The sequence below is a fragment of the Spermophilus citellus genome (assembly GCF_964194105.1).
Source record: "Spermophilus citellus genome assembly, chromosome: 10".
NCBI classification, from domain to species: domain Eukaryota; kingdom Metazoa; phylum Chordata; class Mammalia; order Rodentia; family Sciuridae; genus Spermophilus; species Spermophilus citellus.
This window is the reverse complement of record NC_138197.1, coordinates 86,506,934-86,534,702: the sequence shown is the minus strand read 5'-3', so window position 1 is coordinate 86,534,702 and position 27,769 is coordinate 86,506,934. Positions and strand designations below refer to the sequence as shown.

The 27,769-nt window shown below is 37.0% G+C and overlaps 1 protein-coding gene and 1 long non-coding RNA gene across 2 annotated transcripts in view; one reads left to right on the top strand and one right to left on the bottom strand.

The window, feature by feature from the left end:
- LOC308658283 (uncharacterized protein) overlaps positions 1 to 27,769 on the top strand; it is a gene marked incomplete at its 5' end in the record, with an annotated part of 347,970 nt that overhangs the window by 259,216 nt on the left and 60,985 nt on the right. The window lies entirely within an intron of this gene.
- LOC308657986 lies at positions 1,702 to 16,911 on the bottom strand. Its single transcript, XR_014024116.1, has 3 exons — positions 16,846 to 16,911; positions 6,628 to 6,741; positions 1,702 to 2,141 (listed from the first exon to the last, which is right to left on the bottom strand). It is a non-coding gene; the product is annotated as an uncharacterized lncRNA (long non-coding RNA).

Genomic DNA, 27,769 nt, shown 5'->3' with positions numbered 1-27,769 from the left:
CTTGTGCAAAAATGGTTGCTTACCATTATTTAAGAAATCTGTAAACTCTTGTGGAAGGTTTTAAGTTCTTCTACGTAAAACTTATCTTTTCTCTGCATTATATGTTGTTTTTTCCTCATCCATAGAGATATAATGATGCTCACCTCATCGTACATGCTGATGGATTAAGTTAAAAGATTTTGTTATTATTATCATCATTTATTTAGTGATTTACTCAAGATCCAGACTCCAGATCTTCACATTTTTCTTTCATTAGTTTTTAATTGTTCTAGTTTATTTTGTTTGAGAGAGTCAGAATAATAAAGGAAGGATTTGGAACCTAAGGACAAGTAATTTTTTTTTTTTTTGTCTATAAAACATTTTATGGCATCTTTTTGTCAGTATCATGAAGTTTGTGTTTCTCTTCACAAATTCCCTTCTAAGGCATAAAAAAATCAGAAATCTCTAGGGATAGCAGAAAATCATGGAACTGTTGAAAATAAGTTTACACATTCCAAAGCTGAAATGTTCTTGGCTAATGAATGTTTGCTTCTCTAAATAATGTCTCCCTGCTTTGTCATTAGCAGTCTATATCCAAAAACAGAGAATAGTCTAAATCTAGAAGAGAGACACATTGCTTGTTAATGTAACTACAGGTTGCCACATGTAATCAGTTACCTTTGGGATGGTCCTACAATCTTGATATTACATGGATATTGAATGACTTGTATATAATAAGACTTGTATATCATTAAGCATTTTTAAAAATTACATTTTGGGGAACATGGTCCTGCAGAATATCATTAGTTTACTTGGTAATATGCTGTCATGTTTGATTAATTATACTGTAAACAAATCAATTTTTTCCTGGTGTGAAAAAATTCCACTGAAAAAAATTGAAGAAGAAAGAAGCTACAGAGAAAAAAGATTATCCATGATTAACACTGACCTGTCTAGACTTTATAGTACTTCCCTCATCTAGTCTGAAGTGTTTCTGATTGTCCTACTTAATTTAGGGGGGAAAATGTGACTTTCAAAGATAAAAGGATGAATAGGGTGTGAGCATATTTTGCAACTTTTCTCCCTTTGCCATCTTCACCAGGAAGAATTATGTTTTATAGGCTCTTTAACCCATTTGTTTTCACATTTTTTTAAAGTGTAATAACTCAGCTAGATTTATACTGGAGTTCAGTGCTAGCAGAGTTGGATTATTTGTATTTCCTTTCCCTGAAACCATGCAGTTTCCTTTATTTGCTGATTATGGTATTCTGTTACTAAGCCTATGAGAAGCTTCTCTGTGAAGTGCATTTTAATATTTAGATCAAACAGCGATTGGAATACATTAATGCCCAGTGGGTAAACGTGTCATTTGAAAGCAGCTGCTGAGCCTTCTCCCTGCTGCTCCAATTAACACATACAGCACACTCTTGTCAGCAAGAGGGCTGTGCATATGGATGAAACCACTTTGCTGCTCATTAATGGGATATGTGAGAGAGCCCAAAGTTATTCAGTCCGCCCATTGCAAAACAATAGCTTTCTAAGAAGTTTCCCAAGCATGTGCTTGTGCTTTGAGAGAAGGGGTGCTAAAATCAGGTGGTGGGATTAGCAGGTAGGAAAAAGTCAGTTTATCTCTCCCTTTGGTTCCGTCCATTGACTATGTTTCCCCGCCCCTCTTCTCCTACACACCCCCGCCCCTGGTGGTGGAGAGGTTGGATAGTGACATTCTAGTGCTGGGATCCTCTTGCCTCAGCCAAATCTCCTGAACTTTTGTTTTGAAACTATTTGAAGTCTAAAGCTTTGCCGTTTTTTTTTTTTTTTTTTCCTCCTAGTCTTTCATTGTCATTTCACTTTCTCTCCCTCTCCTCTTTTTCAAATTGCAGATCTGACAGTTTATTAAACTAAATGAGAAATCTTGTCAAGGTAAACTCCATAGCACTCTTATTTTGAATCTCTTCCATGGCTAAAATCTCTGCTGTGGTGATAGCATAGAGGCAGATACAAGGCAGTGCGTCCAGTCCCCAGGCTTGGTGTGTTGGTCATTCATGCTCCACCGGCTTCCCAAGCAGCTGGGTTGTCTCTGCACTCTGGTGCTGGCTGAGCAGGGCTGCACAGTGAGCAAGAGATGGACCGCTTTCTGGGTTTTGTCAAGCAGATCCGAAGATCTAGGAGAAGAAAGGGCAAAAAGTACCGACCAGAAGAGGATTACCACGAGGGCTATGAGGATGTCTATTATTATGCTTCGGAGCATTTTCGAAGTAAGCACTTCCCTCCACCCTCCTCTCCTGTTCCTTCTTGCTTGCTGGGACTAACAATAAACCTTGTGTGCAGCTTTAATCTTAAATGAAAAAGGTTCCCCAGATGGTGTTCTCTGGGAGCAGTCTGTAAGTACTGAAGTGCTACATTTTACTTGATTTGTTGCAAGAATAGTTATCAGATAGGATCTAGACAGTATAACCAGCCGTAGGTCTAGACACATGGTTAATATTTTAGATGTAATTAATTGATTGTTATTTTAATAAGCCATTCAAAAAAGTATCTTGCAAGCTAATCTCTTAATTGGTCAAAATATGTTCTGCTGTACTTGCTGTTTTTCAATAATGCTGTATGTTTGTTGTTGTTGTTGTTGTTTTTACCTTTTAAAATTGGGAAGGCTCCTCATGGGAGAAAGAATTGTTCATGTTCAAGTTGGTGCCGATGATGAACACTTCCAATTAAGACTTCTAGACAGTTTTCTGTAATCTGAAATGCTGTTTGTACAAGGGAGTTCAAATGCTTTTCTGTGATGTTTGCTCATAATTTTGTTAAATTAAGGGAATTCTTATGTGCTGTCAGCTACAAGCAGCAATAACCATAAAATAACATATTCATGTTGAGACATTCGTAAATTAGCTAATAAATAGCAGAGAACTAGGATTTTTCTTGTACCTGTCAGTGCTCTAAGTTCCTGGTGAGCTGTGGATGGGTCCCCGATAGATTTAAAATGCCCAGGAATGCCTCAGGGTGCAAAGAAAAAGCAGAGATCACTGAGTTTATGTGCCCAAATGAGAAAGAGGTAGATGGCAGCTATATATAATCTACATTTTAAAAATTAGAACTTATTTCTGACCTTGTTGAATAGGAATCTTTGTAAAATTTTCATTCCAGTCCTACTTTTTTCTGGCCTTTTGATCTCTAACATGAATGTATCCCATTCACAACCCCTGAGCATTGACTAATAAATAATTTAGATCCTAATTTCTATGGCATTGAAAGCCACGTGAATTAATTCTATATGCCAGAAATTCTGCTGGGATTGATAAAGGCCGAGGGTTGAAAACTCACATGTTGGCGATAACAATGCAAAATTGTCATTATTTGGCATTTTCTTAAAAAATACGGCTATGATTTGGTAATCAGAGTTTTAAAGATATTTCTCTCATAAAGCGTGTATGTGAATAGTCTGTTCTAATGTAGTGAGTCTATTTTTTCTAAATTTAGTTTTCCTAATGTATTCTAGAATTTAAGATTTGTGTCACATCAAGAAATACTGTCAGCTTGCATGAGTAATTTTGAAAATTCAGAAATTGAAAAAAAAAGAAGCTTAAGTACTTTTAATTATATTGTCATTCATTGTACAAATTTCTTGCAATCAATATATACTAAGTCAGATTCATGCCTCAGATTTGTAAAATGACATATGTTTGTACAAGTAGATTCAAACAAAATCCCTTAGATACCTGCAGATAGTTTGTGAAGGATTATAAAAAAACAACAGAAAAACTCTAAGTTTATAACATACACCTACAAGGAAAAATATTATGGAGGTATCCAAGAAATGTCTTTAAAACAGTTAAGAGAATGATATCATAGTCATAGTCTTTATACTTCAAGTGCAGTAATCATATCTTACCTGGTTTGTCAAGGTCAGGCTAAGGATAAGATGTTAACCATCAAGTCATTTGCTTTGGATATGAAACTGATGTCTTACCTGCGATTTATCAGAAAGCACCCATTAGACAGTCTGTAACTTTGTGGAGTTAGATACATAGTGAGTGTCCAACTCCAATCTGCTACATGGTAAGCAGAATGTGTCACAGTAGACTTGTGCACTAGGGATTTGGCGTTTCGTCAGATGTCAAACAGCCAGAGCTTTTAAAGATGTGTCATATGGCATGATGGCCTCTTAGTGCATCTTTTGGCTTCAGTTTCAGGGCCTCTCTGAATTGTGTATGGGAGACATCCACTTATGTTTAACAGCTGTAGAAATGTATTAAAGGGCGAGACTAATGCTTACAGCCAGCCCTCTCAAATGGGCACTATGGTTGAATTCAATGATATCTACTGTGTATCTGTTTTAATTAGTCTTTGGCATAATTTGAAAGTTTATGCCCTGTGTGCTTTTTCTTTCATGACTTAAAAACTGTTCATATCAAAGCACAGAATGTGGTGGACTTTCCTGATGACATTCACATCTTTATTATCGGTGCCATTGATAAACTAGAGGTGGCATTCTTATTTCCTCCCTGTACTGTTTGTTTCTTGAAACTTAGCTCTCTGTCTTGTCAATTTTTCTATTGGTTCAGATTACCAGAGAAACTTTGTATATATAATGAAAGACTGAGCTAGAAAGAACTCCCCAGAAAATTCCCCAATAAGTCTGCCCCCTCTTTTGTACAGTTTCAAGTGGTTACTGATATTCAACTTTATCCTAAATAATGTCTCTTCTATAGTGTGTTTTGATTTAGAATTGATGTATTCAAATGTACACGAAGATGAATATATTTGATTCTTTAAAAGAACTGCTCTTGTCACTCATCTGTCCTTTCATAATTCAGGAGTTTAAATAAGCTAGACAGGTGCCTTGGGCAAATCATCAAATATTTCTGGGATTTAGTTTCCTAAAATATGACACAAGATGGTTTTATTTCTAAAGATTTTTCTAGGTGTAGAACTATATAATTTTAAATTTTACATGATTTCTAACACAATGCAGTTAAAGTTTTATCATTCTTTCTTTCTTTTTCTTTTCTTTCTATCTATTTTTTTTTTTTTTTTTTTGAGATAGGGTCTGGTTTTGTTGTCCAGGTTGGCCTTGAACTCTCCATACACCTTTCTCAACCTCCAGAGAGCTGGGACTTGAGGCACATGCTGCTGTGCCCAGTTTGGCATAAAGGTATCAACTAAGGGATTTTAACTGGGATTTTTTTTTTTTTATTTACCTGAATATCTTCAGGGAATTGACTTTCTGGCAGGAATTGTTAGTGTGGGAATTCTTGTCACTTGAAGATTATAATCTATCATTGGGTATGAAGAAGCTTTGAAGAATTTTCATAAAACTACAGAGTTCTGAATATATTGGTAAATCATAGACCACATCTTGTACTTAATTGTATCGACCAAGGAGAACCATTTATTCTTTGAGGTTCTCACATAGATGATTCACTTGGCATTATTCCTTAAGAGAAATTTGCATTGATTACAGAACTGCCATGATCCTGAATGTGACAAAAAAGCTAAAAAAGAACCCTAAAATTCAATTATATTATGTTTGGTGATTTTATTTGTTTTCCACTAAGTACTAAGTTATAGCAATGTTTCTTTAAAGGATCTTTCAGATCAGATTTTATTTAATCTCCCATATAAGAAAATAAAATTACTATATTGTTTATATATTTTTATTTAGCCACATTGAATAATATTCAAGTTATAAAACAGATAATGTACTTAGGACTGTTCTTATCCCTGATAAAAATTCTAACCTGACACTGACTACTTGAAAAGAAGAAATTTATTTATCTCTTTCATAAGACCCTAGCACCTTTTTGCATGTGTGCAATGGTATTGGATTAAGCATGGACTTCCTGCCTGGTAACTGCTCTTCCAGGTTTCATCCTGACTCATCTCTGCAGGAGAAAAGCTGTGCAGAAAAGTTGGTGAAGATAGCTGTTAGTGACCCTTTGACTTCCTTCTGAGGTCCCTACAGGGAAACTAGAGAGAGGGAGGAACATGACTATGGTGTAGATCTTTTGGAGAAAGGTCATTTGTTTTTACAAATTATTTCATTTGTTGATTTGTTTTTGTTTGACTATTTCAGTAGTATTGACCAATAATTGTGATATGTGTGTGTATAAAAACATTCTTGGCTAAGTTATTTTATTAGGCAATGTATGCATTTAAAATCCTTATTTGGATAATTCAGGCTTTAAAGTAGTTTGCATGTTCAGATTATGTTATAAGAGGAATGATTCACTTTTTTTTCTTTAATTGGAAAATATTGTGCATTATTCTTCTTAGCAAAAAAATTAGCAGTGGGTGTTTGTAGTGTGAGGATTTTTTAGGCACTGGTGTGGGTGATTAAACAATTAATTTCTTCTTACTAGATCCTTTGACTAAATTTTAACATTAAAAGTTTTTCTTTATAAATTCAAAGAATTTATATACCCTCTCTGCATCTAGTGAATGGCATTTCTCTCTTAATAGATGTACCAATAGGATTGAGTGAGAATTTTGACATACTTTGGAAAGATGGTTGATCCTTGCTATAATATGTGCAAGAGCTGACATATAATCAAAGTGTCTGTTGCCTTCCTCAGGCTTTGGGGTATAAAGGGAGAGAGGAGAGGGGAGGGGGAAGAAGAGAAGCAAGCACATTTCATAGACTATCCTTACTTCTCCAGTGCTTAGCAGCATAGCAGCCATTCATTTCTGTGTTGAAAACAGTGATCATTGAACTGACAGGTCTTGGATGTGAGATCCTGGGTGATTCAAGCCTCAGCTGTTTGACTCAAGAAAACACACAAGAATTAGAAGCAGCATCAATATAAGGAAACAGCAAACATTTCTTATTTTATGACTATTATGTTTATTTTTCTTTCCTAAGAAATGCTCTCCATCTACAGTACATTTTTGTTGAGACTGGCTAGCTAGTATGTTGGGTACTTTGTATCATCAACTCTATTATCCCAAACTTAATTTTTATTCTATGTGGAATAATTTAAAGGAATAGTAAAGTTGAAAAGGACCTTAGAATTTACTTTGTTCCACCTGAGTATTTCTTAGTAGTTTTTTGTTGTTGTTGTTGTTTAATCTAAGATATTCAACAATTCAAATGACATGTGCAAGTCCCACTGATTACTAAAAGCCAGATTCCTTTATTGGGTCTGGTCCATGCTCTAGTCATTATCTCACATGCGTGTTTAGCTCTCTTAAGATCTGATCCTTCTGATGATACTCAGGCCCAAGATACATCTTCATATGAATTACAATGGTTGATTTCCTTGATAAGTGGTTTTACTGTTTTGAACATGTGATCATCTTATACTAAAGTCTTGGGGAAAAAAAAAAAACAACCTAACTCCTTACTCTATCTTGTAAGTCAAACTAACGCAATGTCTCATTTATGGGTGATGTTAATAACAGTGATTGCTGATGACTCAAAGACCAGACAACAGTATTTTCTGCTTCTCTTATTTGCACTATGGTTTAAAAATATGTCTACTTTTCTCAATAAATATCTCTTCAGGGGATTTAAGATATCAATTCTATTTGAGACTATTAGAATTGGGACTCACTTTGAAGTTGAGTTAGCAAGATCTGCCATCCTGTGTAGGAAATCCTTCCCCAGTATCTCAGCTATGTGGTCATCCAGCATTTGTTAAAAACTTGAAAGGTAGACACATTAACTTCGAGGCAGAACAAGACACTGAATCTGTGCTTCTTTTAAGTAAGTTCTGAACTGTATGTTAAATTATATGTTAAGTTTCTGGCATTCTCTTAACAAATACACTGCATGTTCAAAATCTATATCTTGATCCAAATAAATATACACAATTTTGAATTGAAAATGCACTGAGACTTCATGTCTTCTCTCTACTCATGTTATTTTCTCACGGATATAACATATGGCATGTGGAGGTGAGTAATTCCTTCAGTGCTATTTTTGTCTTAACTATACAAATCCAGAAGATCTCTGTATTGGGCCCACATCCATGTAGGCAATTTTTTCATTTCTTTTTTGTGTATTTCTAAAAGATCACCAAAACTTCCACTTATTTAATGAAAAATACATTTTAGTACTTTCTGTTTTCATGATGAAGTGAACATCTATTTGTCTTCCCTGAAACTCGGCCCTACTCCCCTCCACTCCCCGCCCTGGGAAGAGCTGTCTCCATATTGAAATATTCTGTTTCTACTCCAATTCTGTCATTATTGATTGATCAAAACCGTCATCATTATTGTATACCATTTCTTAGCCCAGGGCAATGGGTCTAGTAATGGACATATAAACCAAGCTGGGTCTGTCAGAAAGCTCCTAAGGAATCTGCAAATTCACTCTGATGCCCTCTGCCTGAGGAGAAACCACTCTGGAGGCAGGAGGGAGTCAAACCAGCCTGAAAAGGTGGAAGGGAAAAATCAGAAGGCTCTTGTGCATGTGTGGTCCCTTCTTTTGGGTCATGGGATTTCCAGAGCTGCCCAAATTAAAGATTCTATAGTGAGAAAAGGAGCAGAACGAGGATGGAAACTCAGATCGTCTAAGCTGGTAGTGTTTGTAATCTTTTAATTGGAGAAATATGACTATTTGGTTATTTTCATTGGATAGAAATAAGTGTCAAAGATGAAACATAGATTTTATTCCATTAGAATTTCTACCCTCTAACAATTAATTCTCTTACTGAAACTAGGAAACTACGTGACCTTGGATGTATCACCTGAGTCCCTATACTTTTGTGTCTTGGGTGTAAAATGGGAGTGCTATTTAGCAGTGTAAGACACTAAAGACCCAAGGAAGAGGAAACACCCAATGACACAGACAGTAGCCTGCATCTCCCTGTGAAGCACATGGCCCACACAGCTGGAGGAAGGAGGTAGCAAGTGGTCACACTTGGGCAAAAGATGTTGCCCTTAGCATTACCTACGTGCATTTAACATTTCCTGTCCCCAGTTTCTGTTCAGAGTTGAATCTTGTTGTAGAGGGGACCACACAATTTCCCCATGCACCTCTCACCAGATAATTCAGCCAAATGCCAGAGGCAAACATTCCCAGTGGTATTTTTAAATATAGAAAGCAATTGATTATCTGCCTTTTTAATTTGAAGTGTTAGCATTCTGTTCTGATGTCTCAACTATTTCATAATCTTATGGCCCAGAAGTTTCTCTGAAACATTCAGGTATAGAATTAAATTATTTGAACCTGTGGATTTAAACTAAATATCAACAATTAGGTCTATAGATATGTAAAATTCAGTTGAATTTCAGTTTACATGTCAAACCTTTGAAGATCTCTGTACTAGAAATTTTTAGAACTGACTCTAAAATAAGATAGATAAGTTACTCATAATTAATAACATTTAAAATAAGTATAGTTTTTGAACTTTCTTCTTTATTTCCTTACTCTATAAAAAATAGGAAGATTAAATTTATGGTTAACATTCTAACACTTTTATTCACTTAGCAAATGCAAATTGAACATTTATAACCTAAAATGTTCTGAAATCTGAAAGTTTTTGAGTGCCAGTATGATACCACCAGAGGAAAATTCCATACCAGACCCCATGTGATATGTCACAAAGCTCACACACAGTAAAATCATTGTATAAAATTACCTTTAGCCTATTTGTAAATATGAAGCATAAATTTAGAGTTTATATTTGAGTCCCTTCTCCAAGGTATCTCATCATGTATATGTGAATATTCCAAAGTTAAAACCTGGAACACTTTGGATATCAAGCACTTTAGACGATCAACATGTACCTGGTGATGCCTGGGAAACACCTCCATGGGTGCTAGAGATACAGACGTGCAAAGACCAGAGAAAACCCTTGCCCTAGGAGAAGGAGCAAGCTAACAGGGAAGTAGAAAACAAAAGCTGACTGGAAGTGCAATGAAGAAAATGAGATGGAAGCTTTGGGACACAGTGCGGGAGGTAGTCAAGTGGTATGTTAGCTAAGGTGGCCCTCTTTAAGAATAAGAAGATGGACTGGCGCATTTGAAGAGATGGAGCCACTGTGTGAAGAACTAGGTAGGAGGAGGCAGGGACATAAAACCCCCAGAAGTTAAAAGTGTTGTATGTATCAATCCCAATACAGCATTTTCCTTGACATCTTCCGAACGCATTGCTTTCTTAATGTTCATTTGTAATTGCAATTGTTTGAAATTCAGAATTTGCATTTCTTCCTAGGAATGAGGTAGCAAGAATAGAAAAAGGAGAAGGAAAAAAAAAACAGATTTAAAGCAGGCCTGATCATACCTATATAATATTTCATTAACAGGTAAAATGTGGCTCTGGCTAACTGGGACACAGTCACTGGAGAAAGACTTTATTTTGTTCAAAAAGTTAGTGTTGCTGTTGGCATTCACATATAGACGCCTTTAAGTCTGATCCTGCCGAGTTAGGAGTAACTAAAGTGGGGATAGCATTTTGGGAGGAATGATAAAATGGTTTGTTATGCTTTTAGAATAGTGACAGTAAATGTATAGTAATCTTTATATTTGGGTTCTAATCATCATTGAGCACAATTCTTAATCTAAAGGGGCACTTGCCATATAATCAGAGTATACAAAAATCTATGATCATTTTACAGTTCATCATTTGTTTTCAGTAGGACAAAAATACATCACACTTCTCCCTAGTCTTTGAAACTTACCACATTGTAGAGGTTTTTAATGGCTTATGCATGTTATAGGAAAGAGCATGTGTCAAAAACAGTTTCTAGAGAGCCAGGAAATTCATGCAGGCTCTTTCTAGTTACAGTCCACAGCATAGTCATCCTCTGTTGCTTTATGGAAAATTGGACTGTATGTTACTGTTGCTATCTTATTAACAATAGATGACCAGGGAATCTTAATTTGCTTATTGGAATATTGCTATTTTCTAGATCTATTACTGTTCATTAAACATGATTTAGGGAATTAATCTTTTATTTTTAGAAATAAATCCAGTGTAATATTAAAAAGTCTTTCTATTTTCTGATGATTGTCTGAGTTGCTTTTCATGAGAGGGGTTAAACAACATACTTTTAAATGATTAATTTCAGTACAGTGGCAAGCATTTTGTGAAACAGGTGCCTCTGATTACTGCTGAGCTGGTCTTAGGTTTTCATGTTGCACTTCTGCTGGCAGCAATATGTGGTTCCTGAATTTTCAGGTGTAGGAAATAACATTTGATTTGTGAAGCCCCAATTTTGAAATATAACCAGGCACATGTCAAATGTAGCCAATATAGAAGGTGAAGCCAACAGTGGCATCCTTGCTGATTCTAAAAACTGAATGTAGGTTAACAGATAGCTTCGCTGGAGAGTTTTACAAATGATCACAGTTGTGGTTAACACTTGTTTTTGTAAACTGTCGCCTACACGTGAAAAAATGAACTTTGCAAGTATGTATGTATGAATGTATGTATGTATTTTTGCAGTGATGGGGTTGAGCCCAGAGCCTTGTATGTGGTAGGCAAGTACTCTCCCACTGAGCTACAACTTTAGCCCCATCTTTGCAAGTATTTTGAAGACATGGGTATGAATTTTGATTTAGAAAATACTTTATTCAGTACATTTCACCCTGCCTGTAATCATGGTCATATTTCGGGTGTACAGGTGCACAGCAGTTGGTTATAATTTTCCCTTTATGGATTTACAGTGGCCTTTTATTATCAAGTGGAACTGGGGAATCCTCAGCATCTGGGATCGGTTATTTATGGCTGGTTTTATCTAACAATACAAAGGTTTTATGATTTACCGAATAAATACCTCTTTCGTTTTCAAAAATCCCAAAGTTTTTCTGTAATGGTATTTTCAGGGCCATTTGGAAGATGCTACGCATAAAGTTGAAAACTGTTGGAACCTTATAGTCCAGTCTTCTAATTTTACATATTAACCATAACAACATAGTAGAATTGAGTTATTTTTTTTAATTATTTTTTTAGTTGTAGTTGGACACAATACATTTATTTATTTGTTTGTTTGTTTACTTATTTATTTATTTTTATGTGGTGCTGAACATCAAAACCAGCACCTTGCATGTGCTAGGCCAGCACTCTACCACTAAGCCACAACTCCAGCCTCTGATTTTTTTTTTTTAAAGGCTAAAAGGAAGAACATATCTAACTCAAGAATACATAGTCCACTAAGAACAGGACTGGCATAAGTATGTAAGTCTGTGAAGTTGTTGTAGTTTTTATTTTACCTTCCCTCAAACTCTTCCCTCAAACTCTTTCAAAGACTGCCTGCTACCAGGTGTAGCTCCCTGCCACTCTGCTCACTCTTGGAAGGGTTAAACCTGGGCTCCGGTATGTGGGTATGTGTGAGTGGCATGCCCATGTACCACCTGGTCTTGTGAGTACTTACATGTGCTTGCCACCTGAGAGTGCTACTTTATCATCTTCATGTTCCAGCACCTGGGCATTGCCTGGCCATCAGGAGAGGTTTCTTGCTTGCCAAATTATGAAGGACACTGGTTCCCATCTTCTACCCACAGAAGCATATCTGATTACTTCATAGTTAATTTTCACATATCCAGTTAATTAGGAAGTTTAGAAAACAATTCTCTGACCACAGGAGATTTAGTTCACCATATCCAAACTAAACGTGACTCTGGCCTCTCCTACTACTCCATATAACATAGAAAACAGCTCTTATCACAGTGTTAGAGAAACAAAATGCATGAAGGCAGAAGAGGAAGAAGGAGGAGGAGAAAGGAAACATATATATTTCATAAGATTTTTCTAGGTCTGTCTTCTTTTTTCAACCGGCACTTGTTAGAAAGTTCCTGATTCTTAGTCTCCTGAGATTAATGTGTGTTGTGTCCTGGGTGAAACACTTTTCATGCATTATTTCATTTAATGCACATAACTCTACAAAACAGATATTATTATCCTTATTTTCTAAATATGCTGGAGCCAAAAAAGTCCAATTAACTTTCCCAATGTCACACAATTTTCTGGACTGCTAGGTACTATTAGTGAAATATTGTTTGAGCCATACTTTGTGCTGAGGGCTGTGTGCAGTGTGGCAAGCCCCCAGACACTGCACTCTGTGACCCCTCCCCTCGTGGCTGCTCAAGGGTGCCCTCCAGATCCCAACCTTTACCCTCTGGACAAACTGGCCTAAGCTGGCTTGGATATAATTCCTTGCCTCTAAAAATAGAAAAAGCAGCAAATGTAGCTACTGTTAGGACTAACTGTTGTGTAATGAGATAAATTTCCTTTTTAGTCCTGCTCATTCAATTTTTTTGAATTCAATTGTGCTTTGAACAGGACAACTTGCCTTACTTTCTGGTGTGACTCTGTTGTTGTCTCACCAAATCTGAAATTAGAAACTGATGTTAATAATCCACAATGTGTTTGGACCAGAAGACACTTGGATTTATTATTACCAAGATGAGCAAGTGGATCCAGTCTAGGGTGGAGATCTTGACTAAGGCTTGTTCCTAATTCCTCAGCAACATGGAACCAAAAGCAGGAGCACTGTGCCACATCTGGCCATTGGACTATCTGATTATTAATGCATTTTTTGTCTGTGAGAATTCTCACTCACATTATTAAAGCTATATATGAAACCAATACATCATGAGCAAAAATGTGAATGTGGGTATAAATACATTGTAACAGCAGAGTTCTCCAGGGGTCCCCAATAAATTCTTGAGTTCATGTGAATTTGAGAGTGATATAGGAGCTAGTTTCCTTTCTTTACCTTCTCTATTACTAAGTTACATATGAATCATGTTCACCCTGTTTTCAAATAGAATAAATCCCCACATAGCAGAGATACTGGTGGGAAATATTTCTCAAATAAAGCTAAAAATATTTACATGAAGTATAAATATTTCAAGTGAATATTATTCTGGTTCTTGAAGTACAGTGGCAAATTGGTGTCAGGTTCTGTCATTTACCTAACCCAGTATCAGCTTGGCTTTGTCCAGGTGTCTGTCTTACTTTGATGTTGTAATTGTCTCAGACAATTTGCTATTTATTATTTTCATTTGGAAGATCTTTGCTTTTTGATTTTTTCTTCTTCGGATTGAAAGGTTCCCAAATAATCAGAAATTGTAAGACTTTATTAACATGATAGTGATCTCTTTGTTTGAGATGTAATAGTGAATCTCAGAAATGACCTGATGTGACTTGAATCTGTTTCCTATTAAAAACAAAAGACAAATTTTACACTATCTAGAGAAAATTCATAGTGAAGGGCATCACTTTTTTTGAAGTGTAGGATTAGTTCTTTACTTTGTTAAGACATTTTATACCTCTTAATTTTTATCAGATTCTTCATTTTTATATCCTTTTTCTCCTTCAATATTCCCTATGTCCCAGTTCCCCCCCCCTCACTCTCCTTCAATTCTAAATGTTAAACTCATATGTCCTTCAGTGCCCTATCTGTCCTCTCTACCAGTGAGAATGCTGTGGACTTCTTCCATTAGGTGTCTGGTTCCCTGGTAAATCAACAGGCCCCTCAAATATTCATCTCCCCTTGACACTTCAGCCCCGTGCTTCTGCCAGTACTCAACCTGAGCTGCTTCAGATCATCTGTGGTCCTCACTCCTGCTCTCAAGCTACTGGCATTACTGGAAGGAAAACCTGCACCACCATGGTGGTTGGCCACATTACAGATTTATGAGTTCCAGCCTTAGCTGGGCTCTTAACACCAGTCATCAATCTTTTGTCTTTATTTCCAGTTACTCTCTTGCCCTTTCCTTCAACAGTTGTTCCCAAATCGCACCTCCCTTCTTCATGCCTTGTACACTCTCTCAACCAAAGATAAAGGCTACTTCTGAGTACTTTTGACTCTGCTTTCCCTACCTTCTCCAGCCTCCCACATATCTTTTACCAGAAATTTCATATGTACTTTTCTATCCTCAAAGCACAACAAAGGTGCCTAGTTAATATCAGAATAATTGAATAATGTTGCGTGGCCCTCTGGATTCCACTCCCGCCATTGCACTGAACATGACCTAGCTAAGATTATCAGTGCAACTTTAAAGCAAAGATCACCAGGAGTTCTTTAGAACTTCCTTCACTTTGTTGATCTTGCTGTCCAAGTTGGCAGTTGCTCATTCCTTTGGTCTTGGAGTCTTCCCTCTGTCTTAGCATCTGTGGTCCATCTTTTTCATGGTTCTTCCCCACTTTTCTGATGACCTTCTCCTTCTGTGCCTCCTCCTGATTTAGCTCTTTGTCTTTCCTGGAGTTTGAGTCCTTGCCTTCCCACTCTGTATACTCTATAGTTTTGATACCACAGATGAGCTCAGGTTCTTTATGTCCAACTGTCATCTGGGTGCTCCATCATCTCAGATTTCAACTTCTTAGAAACTGAACCTAAGCCCTTTATCCCCTATCACAAACATGTTCATTCTACCTTCCTTCCCTTTTTTAGTTAAAGGCATTATCCTGTTAAAATTTGTACAAACTAGAAACCTAAAATTCACTCCTCACTCTCTGTATTTTCTAAGTTTTTCAATTATATTTTACCTATTCCATCAACTTTAGAGTCCCTTTGCTCCTTGGTGAGCCCATAGTTAGAGCTTAATAAATGTTTATTTTAATTTTATTTTTACCAAAATGTAGACAACTAGAGTACAACTGGATTCCAAGGGACATATTTATCTTCAACTTTGATATGTATATTAACATTTAGGCTTACTGAAAAGATACTTGGAAGTTTATGATGCCTAGAGGCTAAAATTTTTCTGAGATAAAGTATGCTATTAGAGTCATAGTATTTCATTTCATGATTTTGACCTTGTTCATTAAAAGCAAAGTGGGCAAATGGAGTCTCAAGGACCTTGTAGAGCTGGAAATATTAGCCTGGAGTCTAGAATTCAATAACCATTGATTGCTCAGTCCAAAGCAGTTTACTGTTGATATCTTTTCCCTAAAATGAAATCAATTATTCTTGCCTGTACAATTTTATTAACAGATCTGCTATTTGGACTAGAATAATGAATTGAAGTACAGTGGCAAATTGAAAATATGAAAAATAAAGTGTTTTCCAGTGACCTCAAAATGTTGATTTAATGATTCGCAAGGAATATCAGAGGAACCTTGGTGGAGAAGGTAATAGAAGCAATGAGAACATTAAATTGATTCTAAATAGTAACTTTAAACACTGTTTAAATGTAATATCAAATAAAATTCTGTCTTTTTTTCATAGGGCAGAAAATTTTTTGCTCACAAAAGTTTTGAATTGACCAAAATGATTGGAATTTGCATGTTCTATGTATTTTTTACTCAGTTTTCCTGAAACAATTACTATAAAGTGTCTTCTCACAGAGAATAAATTAAGATGAAAGTGTGAGACATTTACATTTAGAGAAGCAATTCAGATTGCATGGTATTTAAAGGAGTGTTCAAACCAGGTACCTTTAGAGTACAAATTTCAAATTTAAGAACATATTTAAATAGGCAATGGAAATTTTTTTCACATGCTGTAAACAGTAAATGAATTATGAATGATTCTTATCTATTTCTCCAGTAAAGCCCATATATTATATTTTTTATAATAAGCATTATACTTTTAATGATTTATTTTATTTTGACATTTTACAGTGTGTGTGTGTATATATATATTCTTTTTAGTCCTTCTAACAATCTTATAAGGTGATTAATCAGCTGTTATTATTGTTATTCATCATTTTATAAATGAGGAAAATAAAGCACTGAACAGTTAAATGGCTTATCCAGTGTCACACTCCTAGTAAGAGTGACTCTTCCCTTGATTAATCTGTTTCAATCTTACCTGTTTCTCTCCTCTCCTTTGAACTCTTTGCAAGAGGCCAATTGCACTATTTATCTTTCTATGTGTGGAACACAGTAGGTGCTCAATGTGTGTATTTGTAAAACAGACTAGTCTAAACTAGATTGGCATTTCAACTCTCAGAATTTCTCTTAAAGAATCTTACCATTCATTGGGCTGGGGATGTGGTTCAAGCGGTAGCAAGCTCGCCTGGCATGCGTGTGGCTCGGGTCGATCCTCAGCACCACATACAAACAAAGATGTTGTGTCTGCCGAAAACTAAAAATAAATCAATAAGTAAATAAATATTTAAAAATTCTCTCTCTCTCTCTCTAAAAAAAAAAGAATCTTACCATTCAAATGCCATATTTCATTAGAACCACATAATTCATTACTATTAATATAGTTCTCTCATATCAATATAATTATGTTATTAACTTCAATATATTAAAACTGCATTTGTAAATCCTATAAATGAAATAATTGAGAGTTGTCTTGGGAAATATAATAGAGAGGAAGAGAATGAATATTTTATTGTTAATCTACTCGGGTTAATTCCATTCTATTAGTTATATATTGCTACATGACAAATTAGCCCAAAACTTAGAAGCTTAAAATAACAATCACATCTTACAGTCTGGAGATCAACTTAGCTAGGTCCCTGGGCTTCTGGGCTCTCGGGAAGTTGTGATCAAGGTCTAGACTGGAGTTATAGTTACCTGTGGGCTGGACTAGGGGATGATTCCTGTCCAGGCTTAATTCCGTGACTGCAGGCAGGCCTCAGGTCCTTGCTGGCTGTTGGTTAGAGGCTTCAGCTTTGGGTTTTGTTTTTGGTTTTTTTCCTCACAAGGTTCTTTCCTTTGGGCAGTTCATATGTGGCAGCTGGCCTTCCTCAGAGCAGGAGAGCCAAGAGAGGGCAAGAAAGGGCATGTCAGCAAAAGCCATAGCTTCTCTGAAACTTAATCTTGGAAGTGACAGCCCATCACTCTTGGCTTCCATTCAATAGAAGAGTGTCACAGGGTTCAGCCTATACTCAAGAGGACAGGGTTACACCAGATGGTGAACACTAGGCAACCAGAATCATCAGGTCATCTTAAAGCTACCTGCCTTCATATTAAATGTTATTGTTCAACTACAGCGTAAATCAAAAGAAATAAAATTCCAACAGAATGATCCCTACCTTGTTCAGAATTTTTTAAGGGAAAAGTTACAGAAACTCCATTCAAAGTCACTTTAGCAGGGAAAAAAAAAAATATTTAAAAGTTCCCAGGGTTGTCCTGAAAACTAGGTCCAGCAAATTTCTGTTCTGTGGTCCTTTTGACACCCAACTCTTCTTTCTAACTAGTTTTGCATGGATTCTATCAACCTGTCTTGTGCTCCATGGTAACCCATAAAGTCAGGAGGAAAGGAAATGACCCAATTGACCAGATCTGGGTCACTTTTTCACCCCTGGAACCTGGGAGAACTTGACAGGAGTAAGATGTCAAAGTCATATGAACTGAATGTAGAGGAAAGAAAAATTGAGGTGCTATTATCACAATAAGGAGCATTGGCAGATGGGCAAGCAAATCACTTAGGACCCCTGCTCCTGTCTGTCCCTTTGTGCCTTTACCTGTTCTGTCTCATGTGGGTTACTATGTTTTTTATTTCATTTGGCCTGTTATAACTGAGTGTCTTATAAACAGCAAGAATTTTATTTCTCAGAATTCTAGAGCTGGGAAAGTTCAAGATGAAGGTGTTGGGCGATTTGTTACATGGTGAGGTCCTGTTCCTTACAGATATCACCTCCTACACCTCTTCCTGGGGGCAATTTCCATTGGTGGGAGGGACAAGGCGGCTCTCCGAGGCCTCTTGTAAATGATCGTTGATGAAAACTTCACTGTCATGAGCTAATCACAGATACGCACACCCAGAAGCCTCATTTTTTTTTTCACACTTTCACCTTGGAGTTAAATTTCCCCATACAAGTTCAGGGTGTGGGCACAGACATTTAAACCATAGCTGTGGTAGGTGTACAAGATGATGTACCTTGTCCTCTTTGTAGCAATACAAAGGGAACTACACTTCTCAACAGTTCATGCTAAATAACTGCTTAAAATCAATAACAAAAGGTAAACCACAGTTTTGCAATACAGTTGTGTCTTATAGAATCAAAATGCCTCCTAGGCCTTTTTGTGTCCCCTTTCAGTATTAGTAGAGCACATACTTAGACTAAATCCAGTCATCTAACTAGAGTTTCAGCCTGATAACAAAGCTTTATTAGTGTGTTGACTTATAGAAAACACAAGTGTGTGTGCACAGATAGTAATTGGGATCAGCTGGGGCCATTTAGGGGTCAAATACCAAGTATCCAAGGTCACTCTTGTGTAAAATTGAACCTAATAAGCTGCAGTCCCTGCTTTACAGCAGCTTATTTGTCCTTGATTTTCATTGGTTGTATTCCACCCCACACTTTCGAGTATCTAAAAAATGAGACCTAGGGATTTGGCCATAGCTTTTTATCTAGAGAGCAAATAGAATGGTTGGACAGCTATTGTGATTAAATTAAGTTAAATGAGGTCGATTGCAAAACTCCAAATCATTTGTCAGACCTTGGTGCAGTTTTCCACCACGCTGCAGTCTCTTGTAAACTGGGCCCTGCTCAGAATAACAGTCTTCACCTGAAGCCTCTTGACTCCTCCTCTTCCCTGTCCTGGGAGGACCCCTGGGAGTCAGTGTGTCCCATGGCTCTGACCACTCTCCTTCCAGCTGTAGCACTTTGCAGACAGGATATTTGGTGGAGAGGCTGTTCCAGCAACTTTGCTTTCTTGCATGTTTGTCACTAGACATTGTGAGGAAGTGGAGATGCTGAGAAAAACAGAACACAGGCCATGTCTGAGGATGTGATAAGAGATGAATGACATCTGGCCTGGGATCAGGGAGGAGAAGAAAGAAGCAGATTTACTAGTCCTGGATCAAGTGGCCACAGAGGTGAATTTGCCTTCTGAAACTGTCCGTTGTTCTCCTGCTGCCCACCTGTTGCCACATGGCTCACATGGTGCCCTGCCATCCAGGTCTGCCCATAATAAAATACTTATGGTCTTCATGTATCTCAAGTGTTCTACCATGATGCAAGTTCAAAATCCACCATCCTCTATCTATCTATGTATTCATTCATTCCCCAGATTTTGGTTTTCTCTATCTCCATCCCCAAATCTCAGCCTTCCTCACCTTCTTCATCCTTATCCCAATCAAAAAGGTATGCTAATAATGACATAGAATTATTTGCTAACCAAATGGCTTTCTTCTTAAAATTCACATAGGGTATATGCCTATCTGGTAATTTAGGTCATTATGGTTTATTTCTTTTTTAATTTTAAATTTGTATTTGTTCTAATTAATGATAATGTCAGTAGAATGCATTTTAACACATCATACATAAATGGAGTATAACTTCTCATTCTTCTGGTTGTACATGAGGTGGAGTTTACAGGTCGTGTAATCATATATGCACACAGGGTAATAAAGTCTGATTCATTCTACTATCATTCCTAATCCCATACCCCCTCCCCTCCCTTCATTTTATCTGTCTAATCCAAAGTACCTCATTTCTTCCATAGGAACCCCCCTTATTATGAATTAGCATCCACATATCAGAGAAAACATTTGGCCTTTAGTTTTGGGGGATTGGTTTAATGTTTTGCTTTTGGTTTTGTTTGTTGCTTGCTTTCGCTTATTAACCCCAATTAATCTGTAAATGATGAGATTTCAGGCAGAGTAAGACAGTTTGGGACTGGGTCACTTTTACTAAATTTTGTTAAGGGTACTCTACATAGATATGAGGACACTTGATAGACATGGGAAACTTGGCAGCCTCTTTTGACAGAAATATTTCTATCTCCTCCACTTTTCTTCTTCAACCACTTTTCAAATTTCTTCTACCTTTTCTTTTTCATATCCAGCTCCTTATTTGGAATTTGAGGCCTAGACTAACTTAGTAGAATGTTAAATCTCAGTGTAAGTTAATAGAGTTATAAAATTTGGTTGAATTATCAATCACCAGGCATGATAATCAAAAGAACCAGAACCTGGCAGGTAGGGTAGTCCTAGTGTACCCAGAGCTGGTCCAACCTTTCTGGCAACATATTCTCTTTTTCAGGGAGATGGAGGCAACAAGCACTGCTAGAGAAGGATGGAGAACACATAAAAGGCACATATGGCCTGATGAAATAACAGAAGGTCCTTACGCCAGCCAAGAGGACCCTTCACAGGAAAATATCAGAGGGGAGGTGGGAGGTCCAGTGGTGCTATCAAATGCAACCAAATAAATTGCTTTGTGTTGCCTTTAAAAGCAAACCTGTGACCCATGAATAGGAAAGAACTTTTCTTTCTTTCTTTTTTTAAAGCAATAACATGTCTTTATTGTGACCCCCGGCTTGTGATGCCAGAGAAGGAACATGCATGCAAGGAGAACCCTGATGGAAAACAGCTCATATATTATGTGCGAACTCTGGCCAGCTGGTGGAATCTGGTTATATAGTGTTGTCATTATGACCATGGACACTGGAGGAAAATGAACCTGGCTTTGACTGCCCCTTGTAACTGTGTGACTTCATCTCTAATTCTCTAAAAGGGGAATAATAATTGACCTCTCTTAGGATGTTGTGAGGCTATAAAATGAGGTGATGCATTTAAAGTGGTTAGTACAGCATCTTGCACATACTAGTTGATCGATGTTATTTTGGGAAAGTCTGAGGTCAAGGGAATCTGTGTTTGGAAGGCAAGAAGGCTTTTATCAGTTTATGATGCGAATCAAAGTGTGCCTCGTATTCATCATCTTTGGGGGATGGTTGAATTAAACGATCATTTATGCTCAATCTGATTTTTCATGTTAACAGTTATTTACTTAAAATATAAATGAGGAAGTATTGACTTCAACAAGGGGCTTTTCCCTTCTATTTTTTTCCCCTTTGGTCTCTCTATTCCTACCTACCTGTAAGTTCAAAATTATGACAATGTTGTAAGGAGTAAACACCATTTTTGTTCTGCTGTCCTATTAACCTTGATGGTCTTGCACCATGAATGAATTGAAAGAAAGTGCACTTTGCAATGCATAATGAATGAGCCTGCACTTCTTAAATGTCTCAGTTCTACTATGAATTGGATATTTAGAAAAAAATGTGAGGAAATCAAACCTTAAAATAGGCTGTCGTTTGCCAAGTCAAATATGCTTCGTCTGAATGAGTTTTCTTCTACTTGCATTGAACTCAAAATAGTGTTTTTCTAGCACTTGGGGGTAGGAATGGTTACTTAGATTCTTGGGGGACCTGATCTTAAATATCCATGGATACTTAAGAAGAAAACTTGAAATTTATGTGTTGACCATTAATCTTTAGCCCAACTTACTATATATTGTTAAGAACATTACCAAGGAAATAGATCATTGAAAGAGGTTCTGTTTGGAAGATCATCTCTCTGGGTGTTGAATAACTCCTGGATCTCAAAGCTCAGTCACTTCACTGATAGGTAACTGCCAAGAGGAAAACGTTTCTGCCTGTTGAAGACAGCATTGGTCCAATGGATGTATTTTCCTCAGATATAAATAAGTGAAAACAGCTGGATTATAACCTGGAAACAAAGTTACTCAGGGTTTTTACTTGTGACATTTAACGACCAAGAAATAATACATCTGTGTACTAATTAACTCCAGCTTAGAAACATGGCAAAAAATACTCTTAATTCAAGGAAGCAATATTGCCCATTGGTTAAATTCTTATACTCTAGAGTAAGAACTAATTGGAATCCTGGCATCTCTACTTAATTAATATTTAACCTTGTCAAAGTATATTAACTTTTCTAGGCATCTCTGGTTTCACCCTCTATAAAATGTGGGTAAGTGTTAGTTAGACCTGTTGTCTCTCCTGGAGATCAGATCAGATCATTAGAAATGACTTATCACAGAGTTTGCTACTAGGTAAGCAGGTAACTAGTATTAGTCAGAGGGAAAAAAAATGTTCTCTATATCAAGATGCCTAGAATCTTATCCCAGGTTTAATACTATCTAGCTGTGTAATTCTGGACTAATCGTGTCAGGATTCTCTGGACCTTAGTTCCTTAACTGAAGGTGAAAAAAATGATTAGAAGATTTTGAATATTACTTCCAACTCTAAAATACTATCCTGTTTAGCAGAAGCATTGAAAAATCCCAACTAAAAAAAGAAAGATTCCAGGATTTCTAACTGCTAAATATTTCAGCCTTTACTTAAACATTCCCCTTGTATGAGAAACACCTTTTGTTTTCCCCCCACCTCTATTTCCCTAGGAATTTCATTACCCCCAGTTCCAGGGAAAGGTGTTAAGGAGAAAATTAGCACCTCCTTGCTACTGTTTAAACACTTAACTGTCCTTAATTGCTCTCTTTAAGATATCTCTGTCTTCATGACCTCACAAATCCTGTCTCAATGAGATTCTTAATATCCGTTTACCAAACACAAATTTATCTAACATTCATAAAGAAAAGTGCACAAATTCTGAATGTACCACATGATGAATCTTTAAGAAGAAAACACATCTTTGTAAATCAAGAAGTGGATCATCACCAGAACCTCACAATTCCCAGCCTGCCTGTTCCAGTCACTAACTCCCCTGGAGGTAAACCACAATCTTATTCTCTAACGTCACACCATAGATTACTTCTGCATGTTTTTGAAGTTGATTTAAATGAAATCATCTAGTAAGTAATCATTTGGAATGGAATTGTTGAGCCATAGTGCATACATATGCTCAGCTTTAATAGATACTGCCAAAGAGTTTCAAAACTGGCTGTATCCCTTTATACAACCCTTCCCTTAACCACAAAAGGGAACAAGAATTCCATTTCTGATCATCTATCTCTCTTTAAAGCACCCCATATTTTGAATTAGGTTATACCCTGAATTACTAAATTTATGCCTGTTGTTCCTGAATAATTATTCAACTGCTTTCATTTTCAACTTGCCTTAGGTTAGAGGGTAAGGAAAATGCTCTAAAATTAGATTATGATGTTGTTTACATCTGACTGTAATGAGTAAACACTCAATTGTACATTTTACATGGGTAAATTTTATGGTATGGGAACTATATCTCAATGAAACTGTTTTGAAAAATGGTCCCACTTTGGATGATAGACTATATGTTCATCCTACATTTCCCATTTATTCCATTTGCAAATAATTTTTCTAAAAAGATAAAAAGAAATAAATGAATCTGGCTCCTGCTTTTGGGGAGGGGGGGACAGACTTTGCGTGGCATGGTTTTTGAAGTGTTTTCTAGCAAGAGATTTTCATTCCAAAGCAAAAGAAAGCAGATTATGCTACACCAATAATTAAGGTACTTTTACTGACATTGAATTGGATTTACAATTTATGAAAATTAAAGATGACTCCTAAAATATACATTCCTTATAAATTTTGCCATGAGATTGAATATTTTAACTAAAACTATGATAGCTCTATGGGAACCAAACCACTGTAGACCTTAGTGGTGAAAAATAACTATTTTATCATGCTTTCAGATTTTGTGGGACAAGAATTTAGATGGAGGGCAACAGAGATAGCACGTCTGCCCCCCACTGTCTGGGGCCTCACCTTGTCATTGGCTTGGACTTCACTCAACTGTCAACTAGAGTAACTACATGTGGCTTCTCCCCTGGGCTAGAGTGGGCTTCCTCACAACACATAAGCTGAGTTTCAGGACGGAGCAGTCCAAGAGGGCAAGGTAGAAATGCATGGCATTTTTATAATCTGGACTTGAAAATCATGGTTACTTTCATCCTGTTCTGTTGACCAAATCACAAAATTCCACCTAGATGCAAGGGAGAGCACCTGAGCCTCATCATTCCACGGGAGAAGCGTCAAGATCACATTGTAAAAAAAACAACTAGAATGGGAGGTATTGTGAGATGTTATTTTTGGATCCCACTTTTATCTGGATTTTCTCTTTCTTTTATGACTGGTGTTTCTGTCCTACCCAATTTGATCTTACTGCTGTAATTTCTTTTTTACTTTGGGGTCCTGTTCTGGACAGGAGCTGTGGCTGTTCAAATTCAAGAGTTTATAGGGGCTGGATGGCTCTGTACTGTTTGGGCCTTACCATGAGCCCTTAGCCCTCCCAGGCTTTTGGAGTTGGGCAACTGTAGCCACATGATCCAGTTGGCTTGCAATACTCTGTAGTGTTGGCTCTTTGGGAATTCTGCTGTTCTCAGATATCTCTTTACTTTTCCCTGCTCTCTGTTAGTATTGTCTTTCTTAGTGGCTTGTCCTTACTTGTTTGTCGTTTAGAGTTTGTGAGATACATTGTCTCTTAGTTTGGTGTAAAAGTTGGCCATAGGGTTTTGACTGCATTGCTCCCTCCGTTTTTTAGGTGGGGAGTTGGGAAGATCCAAATTATGACCCCACTGTCATCACCATGTTATCTGAATTCACCAGGAGTATCCTTTTAAGAATATGAATCCCTTCGTGTTCCTGCTGCTTGCACACACGAGTGGCATCCAGCTTAATTTGTGGAAAGTCCAGCTTAATTTGAACACTTGCCGTATTGACCTAGAGTAGAAAAGACTAACTGTCCTTGGGTAGCTTAAATCGGATTTCACTTTTTTCCACTGCAACACTTTACCTTGAGCACTGGGCACATGGGAATTCCAGCCTGCTCCTCTGCCCTCGCAGCCCATTCCCTACCCGATTACTGCACTCCCCATACTAAGCTCTCTATTCCTCCAGGAGCTCCAAGTTTGCCTGAGGGCCTTTGCACAGGCCTGGCTGAATATTTCTTCCTATGCAAATTTAAAAAATATATATATTTAGTTTTTGATTGTAGTTGGACATAAAACCTTTATTTTATTTATTTATTTTGATGTGGTACTGAGGATCAAACCCAAGGGTCACACGTGCTAGGCAAGCGTTCTACTGCTGAGCCACAACCCCAGCCCTCCTATGCAAACATTTTAACTGCCCTGTCCTCAAACAGATACCTGATTTCTTGTCATAGTGGCTCTCCAATCATATGCTACCACGTGGTTCCATTTTATTTTCACCACTGCACTTATTGTTAGATGATATCATTTATGTTTGTTTATTGGGTCCCCTACAACAAACACTAACATGTAAGGAATCTCTTTAAACACTGTGTTCCTGGTGTCTGGCACTCAGGAGATGTGGAATCAGTGAGTGTTTGAGAAGTGAGTTACCAGTGTAGGTTCCCTGATACATACTATCATTATAATCTCTAAGCTGCTTTGTCTTGTGGATCTTCATTTACTAAAAAGCCTTTCTATCTCTAATATTCTTGGATACAGTAAACCTGTGACATTCATGAGGAACATGCCTACAGGGACTTCTATCCACAGAGTCACAAATATAACGTAACACTTCCTCCATAAACTGCAGTAAGTGTAACTGAAAAATTTAAGTGGCCTCTTAATGTTTCTTTGAATACAGAACTAAAATCATTTCTAAAGCCATTAAAATACATTCAGCCACTAAAATAAATGCTACAGTACATTACACAGGTTCTTATTATTCAAGAGGTTCTTATTATTCCCCTCAGTGCCCTATGGTTTGGCAAATAGGAAAGTCCAGCTTAATTTGAACACTTGCCATATTGACCTAGAGTAAAAAAGACTAACTGTCCTTGGGTAGCTTAAATCGGATTTCACTTTTTCATCTGAAAATTATCTGTTAACAAAGGAATATTTCTAGACAGCACTACGTTCTTGGTTGAAAAGGTTTTCTGGTTCCTCGGCTTAGGGAGAATGCTTCTGAAGCTGTGAGAACAGCCCATGTGCCTGCCTTGCTGTCCATCTCCCCTCTTCCTCAGAGTCTCAAGCAGAGACTGACTGGTCAGAGGTGAGATTAATTCAGGCTCCGCCCTCCCGTTTTGATCACCTGTCACATCTGGACAATGTTGGCACAAGCTCCACAGCTTCCAGTGGATTCTCATGTCCCTTTCTTGTTCCTTTGAAAGTTTTCACAGCTGAGCAACTTTGTTACCTTTATATAAAACTATTTACCTATAGAATTTTGGTGTCATAGACTGGAGTGCCTCTAACTCTGCATTGAAAATCTAACCTTTTATTCCTTCACTGAACTCCAGTTTATATTTTTATTGCAAGATTTGTGTCTTTATTGGGTGTTTTACTTTCTTTTCCTTTCCCATAAGCAACACAACATGCACAGCATGCAGAAGACACCACTCTCCTGCTGAGCACTCATAGTTTTTCACTAGTTTTATAAATTGTTTCCTCAGAAAAACATTCCAGAATTCTAGTGGACATTTTATGTTCTACCTTTTGTTCCAAGCACCTTAAATATATTTATCTCATTTAATTTATACTACACTCCTGTAGGAGATGGGGATTAAATAGATGATCATATCCCCATATTACTAGCACAGGAAACTAAGGCTCAGAGAAGTAAAAGCAAAATTGACTTCTATCCCAGGTCTGCCTAACTTCAAAATCTCTTGGCCATCTCTTCTCTCTCTCTCTCTCTCTCTCTGTAATATTATTTTTGCAAGGATATATATATATATATATATATATATATATATATATATATATATATATATTTAAAATGTGGGTCCTATAAAATATTCAAATGATCCAGGTGAAATTAACTTTAATTACATGTCTTATACCAATATATCAAAATAGCATGATTGCAGTCTGCAACAAGACAAGATCATTAATGGGCCATTTTCCTTTCTTTTGCACAATTCTGGAATAAAATTTGGTCTATATTTGACATTTACAGGCATTTCAATGTGATTTAACCATATTTCAAGTGTTCATTACCTATGAGTGGCCAGAGGCTACTTCATTGTATTTCAGGGAGAGAGGAGGGGAGGGGTGAGAGGACAAGAGAGAGAGAGAAAGTAACCCCTGTACTTCTGATCCTCATTTCCTCAGTCTTCCTTCTCAAAGCAAAATGCAATTTCTTATGTGATTTTCAGTTATTCTACAATTATTCTATATTGGATGTATTTTTACTTACCTTTTATACAAATAGAGACATACTGCACACATATTTTATTGTTTTTTTATTTAACACTGTACCTCAGAGAGTCCATTCCTAGTA